Below are 16,681 nucleotides of genomic sequence, written 5' to 3' on the forward strand. Positions count from 1 at the left end.
GATCATGGGTCATGTCGAGGTTGATGAAATCCAGAAATTTGGAATACAACTCCAGAATATTAAAGGATGTCATGAGAGATTTCACGACAACAGAGATGATCTGACAAAAAGGACAAACACGATTGGAAGAAGCCATCGGAGATATGAGCAAGACTTGAAGAGTTTGGCGACTTTGACGATTTATTGACCTTTGAAGACCAAACCCCTGTTATATACCTATGTTAGATGCGACGATTGTGAGCTATCATTTGTTTGTTGTTTTTCCGACAGCCACAATAAAATCTATCTTTTCAAAACTATTGTTTGTATTGTGTGTATCCCTCTCTATCTCTCTTATCTCACCCCAAAACCCATGGACCCAATAGAGGATGAATGAAGATGAGCTTATATTTTCTGGACCGATGAGTCAATTGGAGACGGACCAATGGATTCAGAACATGGAGGATCACATGAAGAATAACCCTATAGTCAGAAAGGATATGACCCAGCATGCTTTTCAGTGCTTTGAAAGAGGTGCTGCTACTTGGTGGAGGATGTACCAAACCATCAATGGATGGCAAGGAGTAACCACTTGGAAGGAATTTAAGTGGACTTTGTTAAAGTCTTGGCTTGTGTCCCAGAAATTGAGGCCTTATGGAAAGGATATGAAGAAACCTTGTGATACAAGCTTTGTGGAGAAATAGGACACAACCATAAAGAAAACAAGGACGAATACCCTCATAATCAGAGGATTACCAAAGGAGTTAGCCGAGGATCTCAGGGAACTTCGGTTGGAGGTTGTTCCCAAAGGTTTTGTTGTAGCAATGGAAGTTCAGTCTACATTGTTGGGAAAGACTCGTGAAGCTCAGAAGTTTAGTTTATAAAAGAAAACTACAAAAAATGGAATTGAGTTTATCTCATACACTTCATCTTTTTAATATTTTTCGTGAGTATGATGGAAAGGAAAATTGTGCCAAAGTGTTAGAAGAAGAATGCATTAAATTTTTTGGCACTAAATCTTTGAATGATGAGCATGATTGCAATGTTGTTAGTATGAACTCCTTGAATATCCATAGTACTAATGATGATTGCACTAGTTACGATGACAATGTCTCCTATAAACATGTCAATTTTTGTGGAGTGCATTGGGTTTGCAAGTACAGACCAAATAGGGAAGATAGATATTGCAAGAGGCATAAGTATTTAGAACTAAATTGTTGCAAGAAAGTCTTGATGTTTGTGCTGAAAAATTCAATATTTTTCACGCCCCTTGTGAACTTTGCAATGAACATGGTCATTTAAATCTCCAATGCAAATTGTTTCATGACCGAATCATATCCAAAAATTGTGATAATTTGATTACTCTTGAGCATCATAAAGAGCTTAGTCTTCTTTGGGGGTATGAGGAAATGAAATGTATAACTGAGGGTATTCCAAAGTTTAATCTTGATAGATTTCTTGATTTTGATCTAGAGAAGATTTATATGTATTGTGTGGTGAATTGAATTGAGAATCCTTATATTGCCAATTACATAAAGAAAAGAAAGCAAATAGAATATGAAGAGAACACTAATGAAAGGGAAGAGACTTCCCAATATCCTCCTATTATTTCTTATGATGAATCAGGTAACGAGGAGGAGCCTTATATTCAACCAATATCATTAATAAGGAGCTCCAAAAATAGGATTTAACCCACACATGATGTGGTGAAGAAGAAGAAGAAAAGAAAAAGGAAGAGAGGTAAAAAGATATCTCTCCCAAATAATGTTGCTCCTATTATTGTTGTGCCCCATGAAAATGAATCAAAAATAATTGTGGAAGATGATGCACTTGCTGATGATCTCGTTATGCCTATTGCTTGTTGTGATGTTATGATTGGGAAGATAATAATACTTCTTATGATCTTGAAAATCTTTTTGGCACTTGCTTGGAAGAATATGATAATTGCTATACTATTGGTGCTATCCATACTATTAATGATGAGAGTGATTATGCTTATGATATGAAAAGGCCCAAGCTTGGGGATGCTATGTTTGAAGAAGATGATGTTTTTGAGAATATATTTGCTGCAATTAATGTTTGTCCCAAGCTTGGGATGCTATGTTTAATGAAGATGATATTTTTTGTCTCCCAAGTTTTGATATGCAAATTTGTTATGATGATAGCATGCCTCCTACGTATGATGATTATATTTATGAAAGTGGGTTTGGAAGAGTGTCAACTTTAGGAAGTAATGATCCCACTATTTTGGAGGATGTTGAATCTTATAATATTTATGAAAGTGGATTTGGATAGGTCATGACTTTATTTAGTGATGTATCCACTATTTCGGAAGAGGTTTCAATCGATTATGATGAGAACAAAGTTGCTACTTATGATGATTATTGTGATAGAACTTATGCTATAAAAAGTAGTGATGATTATATATATATAACTTGTCATGATTGCGATTACACTTTTTCTAAACATTACTCTTTTAATGTGGAAACAATTTATAGTATTCAAGTCTCTTATGATACTCCCACTATTCCGAATGAGAAGAATTTTGCTTATGTGGAGAATAGTAAATTTTCTATGCAAGTAGATCATGAAAAGAATGCTTTAGGTGCTGGTTATATTTTTGAATTCATTCATGATGCTAATGAAAATTATTATGAGGGAGGAATATATGCTTGTAGGAATTGCAATAATATCAAGTTTCCTCTCTATGTGCTTAAAGTTTTGAAGTTATGCTTGTTTTGCCTTCCTATGCTAGTTGATTATTGTTCCCATAAGTTGTTTGCTCACAAAATCCATATGCATAGGAAGTGGGTTAGACTTAAATGTGCTTGTCATATGCTTCATGATGCTCTCTTTATGTTTCAATTCTAATCTTTTATGTGAGCATCATTGAAATCATCATGCCTAGCTAGGGGCGGTAAACGTTAGCGCTTGTTGGGAGGCAACCCAATTTTATTTTAGTTTATTGCTTTTTGGTTCTGTTTAGGAATAAATAATCCATATAGATTCTATTTAGATGTGGTTTTGTGTTTAATTTAGTGTTTGTGCCAAGTAGAACCTTTGGGAAGACTTGGGTGAAGTCTTTATGATCATGCTATAAAAAATAGAAACTTTAGCGCTCACGAGATTAGCTAAAACTTTTTACTGGAGAGTGCTATTTAGTTGATTATTTTTTCAGATGATTACTAGACAAATTCCTCAGGTCCACCAATTTATTTTAGAATTTTTGGAGTTCCAGAAGTTTGCGTTAGTTACAGATTACTACATATTGTTCTGTTTTTAACAGATTCTGTTTTTCGTGTGTTGTTTGCTTATTTTGATGATTCTATGGCTAGTAAAATAGTTTATAAACCATAGAGAAGTTTTAATACAGTAGGTTTAACACAAATATAAATAAATAATGAGTTCATTATAGTATCATTAAGTGGTGTTTTGTTTTCTTTCGCTAACAGAGCTCACGAGATTTTCTGTTAAGTTTTGTGTTGTGAAGTTTTCAAGTTTTGGGGTAAGGATTCGATGGACTATGGAATAAGGAGTGGAAAGAGCCTAAGCTTGGGGATGCCCAAGGCACCCCAAGGTAATATTAAAGGATAACCAAGAGCCTAAGCTTGGGGATGCCCCGGAAGGCATCCCCTCTTTCGTCTTCATTCATCGGTAACTTTACTTGGAGCTATATTTTTATTCACCACATGATATGTGTTTTGCTTGGAGCGTCATTTTATTTTAGTTTGTTTTGCTTGCTCTTTGAATAAAATATCAAGATCTGAAATTATTAAATGTTGGAGAGTCTTCACATAGTTACATAATTATTCAACTACTCATTGATCTTCACTTATATTTTTGGAGTAGTTTGTCATTTACTCGTGTGCTTCACTTATAACCTATGAGTAAATGGTTGAATGATTTGAATGTCATAAATCTGAAATTATATATGTTTCATATGCCTTTCCCATGGGGAGTAATGCCTTTACATATAAGAAGTAGAGGTGGTAAATTTATTGAAGGTTAGCAAACGTTGTATTGGTCACTTGAACAATTCATGAAAGAATATTAAAGGAAGAGAGATTTCACATATAATACTATCTTGGACATCTTCTATGATTGTGAGCCCCATTAATTATTTTCAAACCTGAGCAAATTAGTTGAAGTTGGACAAGGAAGATAACATAATGAGTTATGCTTGGGTATATTTGTATAAGTTATATTGTTATGGATCCTCTAACATGTGGTGCTTGCTATTTAGAATCCTTTGCTAGCCAAAATTTCTGTACTAAGCGGGAATACTGCTTGTGCATCAGAATCCCTTGAACCAAGTTTATTCCATGAGTGTCCACCATATCTACCTATATGCGGTATTTACCTGCCGTTCCAAGTAAATTTGCATGTGCCAAACTCTAAACCTTCAAATAATAATCTGTTTTGTATGCCTGAATCGCTCATGTAGCGACTACGGGTTAGCAGTATCTTCCATGCTAGGTGGGTTGTTCTCACGATGAGTGGACTCCGCTCATCATTCACAAGAAAATGGCTGGTAACTGGGATGCCCAGTCCCATGATCAAAAGATCGAAATCATATCAAAAATAATTTTAAACAAAACTCCCCAGGTTTGATGTTAGTTGGAGGCACCCGTTGTTTCGGGCAAGCCATGGATTGATGATTGTTGGTGGAGGGGGAGTAAAAATCTTTACCTTTTTGTTTGGGAACCGCCTATAATGTATGTAGTATGGAAGATATTGGGAACTCTTGGTCGTTATGTTGACAATGAAAGCATACCTCTCAAAATTATTTTCATCTCTGTCTTTGCTTCGAGCTCTGGCACCTCTGCAAATCCCTGCTTCCCTCTGCGAAGGGCCTATCTTTTAGTTTTATGCAAGAGTCAGTAGCATTCCTTCTCATTCCAACCTACTCTTTAGTTGGCAACCATCATGTGATGGAAAGATCTAGGCATATATGGCCATTCAAATATATTTGAGCATGAATTATTACTGTTGGCATTACCCTTGAGGTAAAAGGTTGGGAGGCGAAACATTAAGCCCCTATCTTTCTCTGTGTTCGATGAATACTATTTGTTCTAAAAATATGCTTTGAGTGGTAGCAATAGTGGAAGACTAAATGATAGTTGAGTATGTGAATTTTGCTGAATCAAATAAGATGAAATGTAATTTTTTGATGACTAATAACACGGTTTGTTAGTTTTCAAGAAAGTTTATGATCTATACTTTAACATGTAAATAGTTTGTTACTTGATCATGCAAAGTTCTATGAGTTGAGCTACTGTTATGACATATAATGATACTAGAAAAGGTGATTGAAATTATCATTGATCAAACCCATAAATTCTTTCTTTTATCATTTACCTACTCAAGGACGAGCAGGAATTAAGCTTGGGGATGTTGATACGTCTCCAACGTATCCATAATTTATAAAGTATTCATGCTATTATATTATCCATCTTGGATGTTTTATGGGCTTTACTATGCACTTTTATATTATTTTTGGGACTAACCTATAGACCCAGAGCCTAGTGCCAGTTCCTATTTTTTCCCCTTGTTTCAGTGTTTCGAAGAAAAGGAATATCAAACGGAGTCGAAACAGAATGAAACCTTCTGGAGAAGTTATTTTTGGAAGGAAAGCAACCTGATAGACTTGGAGTGCATGTTAGGAAAGAAACGAGGGAGCCACGATGTAGGGGGCGCACCCACCCCCCTAGGGCACGCCCTCCACCCTCGTGGCTCCCCTGACGCACTTCTTCCTCCTATATATATCAATATACCCTAAAACGATCGGGGAACAGAATAGATCGGGAGTTCTGCCGCCGCAAGCCTCTATAGCCACCAAAAACCAATCGGGACCCTATTCCGGCACCTTGCCGGAGGGGGGAACCCTCACCGGTGGCCATCTTCATCATCCCGGCGCTCTCCATGACGAGGAGGGAGTAGTTCACCCTCGGGGCTGAGGGTATGTACCAGTAGCTATGTGTTTGATCTCTCTCTCGTGTTCTTGATTTGGCACGATCTTGATGTATCGCGAGCTTTGCTATTATAGTTGGATCTTATGTTGCTTCTCCCCCTCTACTCTCTTGTAATGGATTGAGTTTTCCCCTTGAAGTAATCTTATCGGATTGAGTCCTTAATGACTTGAGAACACTTGATGTATGTCTTGCCGTGCGTATCTGTGGTGACAATGGGATATCACGTGATTCACTTGATGTATGTTTTGGTGATCAACTTGTGGGTTCCGCCCATGAACTTATGCATAGGGGCTGGCACACGTTTTCGTCTTGATTCTTCGGTAGAAACTTTGGGACACTCTTTGAGGTTCTATGTGTTGGTTGAATAGATGAATCTGAGATTGTGTGATGCATATCGTATAATCATACCCACGGATACTTGAGGTGACATTGAAGTATCTAGGTGACATTAGGGTTTTGGTTGATGTGTGTCTTAAGGTGTTATTCTAGTACGAAATCTAGGGCTGTTTGTGACACTTATAGGAATAGCCCAACGGATTGATTGGAAAGAATAACTTTGAGGTGGTTTCGTACCCTACCATAATCTCTTCGTTTGTTCTCCACTATTAGTGACTTTGGAGTGGCTCTTTGTTGCATGTTGAGGGATAGTTATATGATCCAATTATGTTATTAATGTTGAGAGAACTTGCACTAGTGAAAGTATGAACCCTAGGCCTTGTTTCCTAGCATTGCAATACCGTTTACGCTCACTTTTACCACTTGTTACCTTGCTGTTTTTATATTTTCAGATTACAAAAACCTATATCTACCATCCATATTGCACTTGTGTCACCATCTCTTTGCTGAAGTAGTGCACCTATACAATTTACCATTGTATTGGGTGTGTTGGGGACACAAGAGACTCTTTGTTATTTGGTTGCAGGGTTGCTTGAGAGAGACCATCTTCATCCTACGCCTCCTACGGATTGATAAACCTTAGGTCATCCACTTGAGGGAAATTTGCTACTGTCCTACAAACCTCTGCACTTGGAGGCCCAACAACGTCTACAAGAAGAAGGTTGTGTAGTAGACATCAGTCATGCACTTGAGGAAAAATTGCTACTATCCTACAAAACTCTGCGCTTGGAGGCCCAACATGTGTCTACAAGAATAAAGTTGCGTAGTAGACATCAAACTCTTTTTTGGCGCCGTTGCCGGGGAGGTGAGATCTTGAAGGTATATCTTTAGATCTTGCAATTAAATCTTTTAGTTTCTTGTTTTATCACTAGTTTGGTTTATAAAAGAAAACTACAAAAAATGGAATTGAGGTTGCATCATAGTATTGATCATCTTTATAATATCTTTCTTGAAAATGATGGTTCAGAAAATTGTGCTCAATTGTTAGAAGAGGAAGTCAATAAAATGCTTGGCACAAAATATTTGAATGATGAGCATGATTGCAATGTTATTAGTGTGAATTCTTTGAATATCCAAAATGCTAATGATGATTGTACAAGTCACGACAACAATGTTTCTTATAAGCATGTCACTTATTGTGGAGTGAATTGGGAGTGCCTTTGCACACCGGAAAGGGAAGATAGATTTCGTAAGAAGCATAAATATTTAGAAATGAAAAATTTGCAAGAGAGGCTAGATGATTGTGCTGAAAGATGTACTTTTTTCGCCATCCTTGTGAACTTTGCAATGAATGTGGTCATTTAAATATCCAATGCAAATTATTTCATGATCAAATCATGTCCAAAAATTGCGATAACTTGATTACCCTTGAGCATCATAAAGAGCTTAGTCTTATTTTGGGGTATGAAGAAATGAAACGTATAATTGTGCGGCAAATTGCATTGAGAATCCTTATATTGCCAACTACCTAAAGGCAAGAAAACAAATGGAATATGAAGAGAGTACTAATGAATGGGAAAATGTTTCCGAGTACCCTCCTAGTGTTTATTATGATGAGTCAGGTAACAAGGAGGAGCTTCCTATCCAATCAATCTCTTCACCAAGAAGCTTGAAAAAATTAATTAAACCCACAAATGATGTGGTGAAGAAGAAGAAAAGAAGAAACAATAAAGGTAAAAAAGGTATCTCTCCCAAATAATGTTGCTCCTATCAACATTGTGCCTCATGAAAGTGAATCAAATATGTCGATGGAGGATGATGATATTGAGTATGATTTTGTGATACCTACTACTTGTTGTAATGATTATGATTGGGAAGACACCGATATCCATTATGATATTTAAAATCTTTTTAGGACTTGCTTGGAAGAATATGATAATAATGTTTGCTATACTATTGGTGCCATTCGTGCTATTAATAAGAATGATTGTGATGATATGCAAAACCACAAGCTTGGGGATGTTATGTTTAATGAGTATGATATGTTTGAAGATTTATTTGCTAGAAATAATGCTTGTCCTAAGCTTGGGGATGCTTTGCTTAATGAATATGATCCTTTGATTCCTTCTACCTTCGATAAGAAAATTTATTATGATGATAACATGCCTCCTATTTATGATGATTACATTGATGAAAGTGGGTTTGGAAGAGTTTCAACTCTAGGTAGTAGTGATCCCACTATTTTGGAGGGTGTTGAATCTTATTACAATATTGATGAAAGTGGATTTGGAGAGGTCATGACTTTATTTAGTGATACATCCACTATTTTGGAAGAGGTTTCTATTGACTATGAACATAAAGTTGCTATCTATGATGATTATTATGGTGACATGTATGCCATAAACAGTGATAAATCTTCTATGCTTGTGCATCATGAAAAGAGTGTTGTATGTGATACTTATATTGTTGAATCCATTCATGATGTTTCTGAAAATTATTATGAGGAAGGAACTTATGCTCTCACATATCTCAGTAATATCAAGTTTCTTCTCTATGTGTTGATTGTTTCGAAGTTGCGCTTATTTTGCCTTCCTATGCTAGTTGATTCTTGTTCCCATAAGTTGTTTGCTCACAAAATCCCTATGCATAGGAAGTGGATTAGACCTAAATTTTCTAGTCATATGCTTCATGATGCTCTCTTAATGTTTCAATTCTTATCTTTTATGCGAGCATCATTGAAATCATCATGCCTAGCTAAAAGGCATTAAAGAAAAGCGCTTGTTGGGAGACAACCCAACACTTTTACCTACTATTTTTGTGTGTTCACATGATTATGCTACTGTATTGATCATGTTTTATTGCTTTTGTTTCAATAAATTACCAAGTAAAGCCTTTGGGATCACGTTGGGTGATAGTTAATTTGGTCTTGCTGAAAAACAGAAACTTTTGCATTCACAAAAATAATTCTCATTTTTAACAGAATGCCCAGAGGTTGAGCACACCGGTATTCTACGCACGTTCAAATATGATCATGGTGACTGTCTTCTACAGAAGATAGCAATTTGTCGAGTTCCTAACCGCTCTTGGAATTACAAGAACTATGAAGTTGTTGCTATCTTCAACAAGCTTGTCGCCGTCCTTCGTGGTTCGACTCGATGGATATTGCTCAAAAATCAGTTTCTATACACGGATGTGCACTGTGATGCAATTCAATACGAGGGTCTTGTGTTTGCTTCCACCACTCATGGCACTGTTTTTGCATGGGATCCTCGTAGTTTCGGTACATTTGTCTTCCATCGTAATTATAACTGTTTCATACACATGCATGCGGGTTAGCAAGTTTCCTTGTACTAATTAACATTCTTCTTGTGTTTCGAAGGTCCTGTGAACATTGCACCAACTATACTTGAAAAAATTTATAACCAAGGGGGAGATGACGATGGTGATGATCACAAGCATGAGGATGAGCAGGGCCCATATACCCAGTGGTGCCTGGTAACTTATTCCGATGGATCACCCCTTCTTGTCTGTATACCGCCCACTGCTAATGTTACTACTAAGGAAGCAGGTGTTGTCTCCCATGGTCGCACTATCGGGACCTATTCCAACACCCGTTGCACGGTATTCGAGATGGATACTAGTGTGCTAGCGCCAACACCTTCTCCCTGGTACAGTATTGGTAGTCTTGGAGAAAACTCGCTCTTCCTTGGAAAAAACTATCCAATCATGGTGAAAGGCGATCCAACTGTTGTTGACACAATGTTACTAGTACCATTTATGAGAAGCAACTGTATCTATACCTTCCCTACCCTGGTACTGATATAGTAGGCTGCTTCAACCTAGATGATCAGTCCTGCGTTGGTCTCGAGATTGACAATAGATGGCCCTTCCAGAGAATCACTTGTGGTTCAAAGCAAGCGTTTCCAACGCCGAGGATTGGTTGAGTTGAAGTTCATTTCATTCCTTGTTATTTGTTGTGTGATGAAAACTTTAGTATTTATAATGTATCCTCGTTGTTGTTGTGGGTTGATGACCTGTTGTATGTAATAAAATGATATGCCTGTGATAAACTTACTAAATTTATGAATGGCTTTCGAGTCGCTTCTCTGAGTGAGTGCTGCAACGAGGCAAAAAAATATTTTCCGAATACATAATTGTACGTGCATTGCAATAGGTTATCGGATGAGGGCAATCAACAATAGTAGTACACTATTTGTACTAGCTTCACATGCTTCGCGCGTCGGGCGGGTGTTTTTACTGTAGCTGCGAATCCCATCATCCTAGGTCCTCGGATGACTCCAGTAGAAATTGCATTCTGATGTTTGGGTTCAAACTTTCAGAACTACTGCACTATCTCTATGTCTACGTATGTGTAATACAACAAGTTTTAAACTTGAGACCAGCCACCCACCCTCACAAAGAACACTTCTTAACCTAGCACGGACTCCAGGAAATTTGGCCACCGTGTGAGGTGGGCCATATGTTAATGTGTTCGCTGTACGTAACCAGCACCTCGAATCCTCGATACTATACTACTATAAGTATTAGGAGTAGTAGGGTGGCACGAGCTAGAACAAGCATTCATGTCCAGGAGTACGGCACACGCCACCAGCACGACTTCCATCTGACACCATATTTCTTGGAGTCCGTGCTACAACAATCTCTTCAACCTCGTCGTTTCCCTAACTCAGCCATCGCGCGGTGGGCGAGGTGGGCGTTTGCCGATAGTCGTTTTCCTCAACTGCGGTCGCACTTGTAAGGCCAATTCCAACGCATGAACCCAAACGGACCTCCGCTTTGCCCGGATTCTGTCCGTTTGGGTAGGGCAATGGGGTCGTGTCCGGGCCATTTCTCGGATGCGGTGGCCGTGCGCCGAACGTGCGGACGCATCCCGACCGCGTACATTTTTCTTTGAAAACACATATCTTTTTTTCATCATTGATGTTTTGGTACATGGAAATACATCACCAAAATTTAGACTAGAAAAGCAAGACCAAAGAAAACAAGAACCACAAGAATACATTTTAGAAGATATCCAACTTCCATAACTGCTCCTATAAGTTGAATTAGTGCCTTCTCGATGCATTCATTGTTGATCTTTTTTTCGTGAATACGCAAAGTTTGTGTATCTTTTCATTGATAGAAGAAGAGAAAATGAATACAATAGAGGATACAACACATGAGTATGGAACCCAGAGCAGAGAGAGGGATGGATTCATTGTTGATCTGCGGAGGCTTGATCTTGCGTGCTTCTTTCTTCTTCGAGTGTAAATAAGTAGACGTTTCTTCCTCGCATTTAGTCTCATGTCTAGCCTCTATTCTATCAACAAGTGCACTAGTCTCATCTCTAGCCTCTATGCTAGCTAAAAGTCCTAGAGCACCTACTAAATTGCTCTCTATCAATATATCGATGTACTCTTCTTCCCAATACTAAAACTTGCATCCATTCTACACAATCAAATTTTAAGTTAGCACAACTAGTCTAATCCGAGAGCACAACCGAAGATTTGGTCGAGTTCTTCCTCCTTTTGCCGACACGTGGGACATCCAGCATCCAGGCCGTGTCATGCAAGAAAATAGAGTGGTAGTTGAAGCCACGTGATGTGCATCTTGGGTTAAACTGTAAATAGAATCTTACTACTCTTGAGTAACTCCAAAAGCGGCCACCACAGATCTTTATTGGATTTGTTTTTCATCACCAGCACGTCGACGTGAAAGATGTGCAGGTTCAGTGGGTCCTCTTGCATTTTCACTGACATGTGGGACCGCATATGAGCAAACAGACGATGGGCTCTGCGCGTCTACTGGCTGGCTGAGAAGAGAGATAGAGGAGGGCTGAGCACGGACTATAGGAAATTTGCTCTTGACCTTGCACAACACGCACTTCTGGCAATCTGACACCAAATGAACTGCTGCACGTCCACCGCTTGAAGCAAAAGTTTCTCCTTGTGCTGCGAGCCACCGCGCATGCATTAGCGAGGGAGAAGGTGTAATCAAGCTTCTCGTCGTTCTGCGAGTTGACGGGGCACATCAAAGTTATTTAGTACGTACTCTCTCCAAAAAAGGGCTGACCATGTCATGGCTACCATCCCGTGCTCCGTCGTTGAGTACATGCACTATTCATGTGCCATCGAGGAGAAAAAATAATGCATAGTAGGTGCCATCGATGTGCACGAATCACTTACGCACTGCTTATCTGATTATCTCCATTTTCTTGCATGACACGTGCACCTTGATGCTAGAAGTCTCGCGTGTTGGAAAAAGGATGAACAAAGCTCACGTAAAAGAAAAGAGTTGAAGAACATAGATTCCCGATGACCGAGAAGGAGCAAGGAACCTCGCGGTGGAGTGTCTGCAAGGAACCTTGCGCGTTTTCCCCTGTTTTTTGTCGCCTGCCCACCTATAAACAAATAAAATAACATGAACTCTTCGCTAACCACTAGAAACGGTACATCAGGATGCTAAGTTCAAGATGTTTTATAGTTTATATTGATAACCACGCAACAAGCCATGCATGTACAAGACGCATGCAGCCACGCATGTACACACGCCAACGCATTAACTCCACCCAATAGTTTATATTGATAACCACGCAACAAGCCACGAATGTACAGGACGCATGCAGCCACACATGTACACACGCCAACGCATTAACTCCACCCAATCCAAATCATGCACATAAGCGCACATCATGGAGCACACAACGCACGTAGGAGTACACAACACATGCATGCACACACACTCGGCCGCAGAATGCACGTGAATAACACATGCATGCGTGCACACTAGATTGCATGGAGGCGTGCGCCATCACGGTGACGTCCGGTTTGTCGTGCTACGGCGAAGCTCGCACACAACGGCGCCTACGCATCTCTTGCAACACCTCTTTGCCGTCGTTGATCAACGACTAGTCGGAGACAAAGACGACCACAACCTTAGCCTTAGAGCTAGTACCGATGGAAAAAACACGCACGCTTCACGCACACGAGCACGTACGGAGTGCCCACGACGTGGTGCATCCCCAGTCACCTCTACTCCTTCTGCGCACGTTGTCTATCAAGGCGGCTCACTACAAAAAAAAGACACATCTGTGACATTTTGGGCCGAACGAATTTTTTTTTCTATCATACATATGACACTTCTATGACGATAATTGTGACAAAACCGGTATCATCATAGATGTGGTGGGCTCCTACTTCTATGACAAAAAATCATGAGAGAAAATGGGCTTTTCGTCCTGGGCAGGCCGGAGACGCAGCTGCATGACATTCTTTGGGCCGTCCATGATGGAAAAAATCATGGTAGAAGCGAGGAGGAGGAAAATTTCGGCGAGTTCCCGGTTACGGTGGGAGGTCGGGGGCCGAGCGATGCGCGTTTTTTTCATACATGTACGCGCGTGTGTGCGAGGTGTTGGCTCTAACTGAACCCGAGTGAGGCGTTGGGCTCTAACTGAACCCGAGCGATTGCACTGCAGGCTACGCGTTACTGAACCCGAGCGATCGATCGATGGCTGTTAACTGAACCCGATCGAGCGATTCCTTCGCTACTGCTGCTAACTGAAGCCGATCGATGGGATGAACAGTGAGCATTGCGGGGGGGGGGGGGGGGGGGGGGGAGGGGGGGGGGGGGGGGGGGTGGATGAACAGTGAGCGGTGGCGTTGCCTCTGGATGAACAGGACCCCGTGGTGTGGTGGAGGGCTGGATGAACAGTAGACGGTGGAGGGGTGCCCGTGGAGGGGTGGATGAACTGGATCCCGTGGTGTGGAGGGCTGGATGAACAGTAGACGGTGGAGGGGTGCCCGTGGAGGGGTGGTTGAACAGGACCCCGTGGTGTGGAGGGTTGGATGAATAGTATACGGTGGAGGGGTGCCCGTGGAGGGGTGGTTGAACAGGACCCCGTGGTGTGGAGGACTGGATGAACAGTAGACGGTGGAGGGGTGGTTGAACAGTAGCCGGTGGAGTAGCGCGCGGTGGAGGCTGGATGAACAGGAGCCCGTGGAGGCTGGAGGAGGTCGACGGTGGAGATGAACAGTATCCCGTGGAGTCCTGTTTTGCGGTACGCTACACCCCTCCCGATCAACAGGACCCCCGTTTCGACCGTAGCGCTCCAACACAAGTCTGTTTCGTCCGTTTTGTGGTACGCCACACCCCTCCCGATCAACAGGACCCCCGTTTCGACCGTAGGAGGTCTGTTTCCTCCGTTTTGCGGTACGCCACACCCCTCCCGATGAACAGGACCCCCGTTTCGACCGTAGAGCTCCAACACAAGTCCGTTTCCTCCGTTTTGCGGTATGCCACACCCCTCCCGATCAACAGGACCCCCATTTCGACCGTAGGAGGTCCGTTTCCTCCATTTTGCGATACGCCACACCCCTCCCGATCAACAGGACCCCTATTTCGACCGTAGGAGGTCCGTTTCCTCCGTTGTGCGGTACGCCAGGCCTCGTTTCCATCGCCTCTTCCGTCCAATCCCTCCCGATGAACATGACCACGCATTCCGTTCTGACCCAGCCGCGTTGCCTCCCAATGAACATGACGCATTCCGTTGCCTCCCCATGAACACGACGATGACGCTGTTTCTCCGTTCCGACCCAGCCATGTACACGAGCCCTCGCCGTACGTATGCGCGAGTAGGCGTTCGAGACCCCACCCATATGTACACATATGTGGCCGTATTTTCTTTCTTGCACCCTGGCCGTTGTACGTACGTGTACATGCTACGTGCGCGCCTCTATTAGGACATGTGCGCGCCTCTACTACGACACGTGCGCGCCTCTACATCGACCAGTATGTACGTACACGTTCGCGACCAGAATGACAACGCTACGTACGCTTCGACCACGTGGGTCCCGACTGTCAGACACTTCCTTGCGTGCGAAGATGTAGCTGGTGGGTCCCAGCAGTCAGGGGTCGAATCGTTTTTTTTGTCCGGATGCACTTCCTTGCGTGTGAAGGTGTAGCTGGTGGGTCCCAACAGTCGGGGGGCTGGTGGGTCCCAGCAGTCAGGGGGTGAATCGTTTTTTTTGCCCGGACGCACTTCCTTGCGTGCGAAGGTGTAGCTGGTGGGTCCCAGCAGTCAGGGGGGAAGCATTTTTTTCGCGAAATACGGTGGCCCGTCCGGTGGGTCCCTGCTGTCAGGTGGAGGAATCATTATTTTCCGCGTAATAAGGAGGCAATTCCTTGCTGCCGCCGTGGGCCCAGCTGTCAGCCTCTCCACGTACAGTCCACGTCCGATGGAAGTCGTTCCTTGACCACGTTGACCACGCCGCGCCGAGAGCACCAGGGCGGTGGACGATGGTGAGGCCTAGGAAGGGGACGACACGGAGGCAGGGAAGACTCGGCACTTGTTTCCCACGCGGAGGGGAGTACGACTGTACGAGGGTTTACTGGTTCGTCTGTCGTCGCCGGAGAATAACAGCAGGTGTGGGTGAGTAGTGGGATGGCTAGGCCAGCGATGGGAGTACGGTCGGGCGGTGAGGCCTGTGCGACAGCACAGCCGACCGCGCGGAGGAGGGAGCAGGCAGTCCTGCCGGCGCTTGTTTGAGCGGCTGGAGCAGAAAGAGCAGAGATTGAAGAAGCACGACGGCCGTTGGATGGACATCCAACAGTCAGTGCTTGTGCGTCAACCTTTTTTTTATGAAAGCCTCAAATATGTGGAAAACAGCATACAACCCATCTACCATTATTTCTAATAATTTACAGCCCATTTGCTAATTCTTAAGGGTTTTTTTGGAGCCCATATTCTTTTTGTTAGCATTACAGCCTATATTGTGGCAATGGTTAAAAAATTATATGAAATTTTGCATATTTCGGTGCGGTCCGAACTGTTTTTAATCCCGAAATTTCGACTCACATTCAAATTGATTTTAGAAATATATGTATATCAATATAAAATCCAACAAATTATCCACGCATAAAAATTAATGTCATTTAAAATCTTGAAATAAAAAAAAGATATTTGAAACTAATTGCCGGTTTGATGTGTTTTAAAAATGTACAACCCATTTCTCATTACTGATGGGCCATTTTCTCGGCTAGCCAAATGAAAGCTCTCCTCGTCTTGAAAGATTTGCAGCCCAACAGGCCTGACAAAGCGACTTACTTGGCATATCACAAAAAAACTGGTTGTGGCCATGGACCCAGCTGTCAGCCTCTACACGTGTAGTACTCTTTCGATGGAAGTCGTTCCTTGACCACGTTGGCCACGCCGCGCGGAGAGCACCACGGCGGTGGACGACGGCGAGGCCTAGGAAGGGGACGACGCGGTAGTGGAAGCCCGCGCGGAGAGGATTACGAGGGTTCATTGGTTCGGCTGCGGTGTGAGGCTGCCGTCGCCGCAGGGCCTGGCCAGCGGTGGGAATAGTAGGGGCGGTGAGGCCTTTGCGGCAGCACAG

Source organism: Triticum urartu, chromosome 3 (genome assembly GCF_003073215.2).
Source record: "Triticum urartu cultivar G1812 chromosome 3, Tu2.1, whole genome shotgun sequence".
NCBI classification, from domain to species: Eukaryota; Viridiplantae; Streptophyta; class Magnoliopsida; order Poales; family Poaceae; genus Triticum; species Triticum urartu.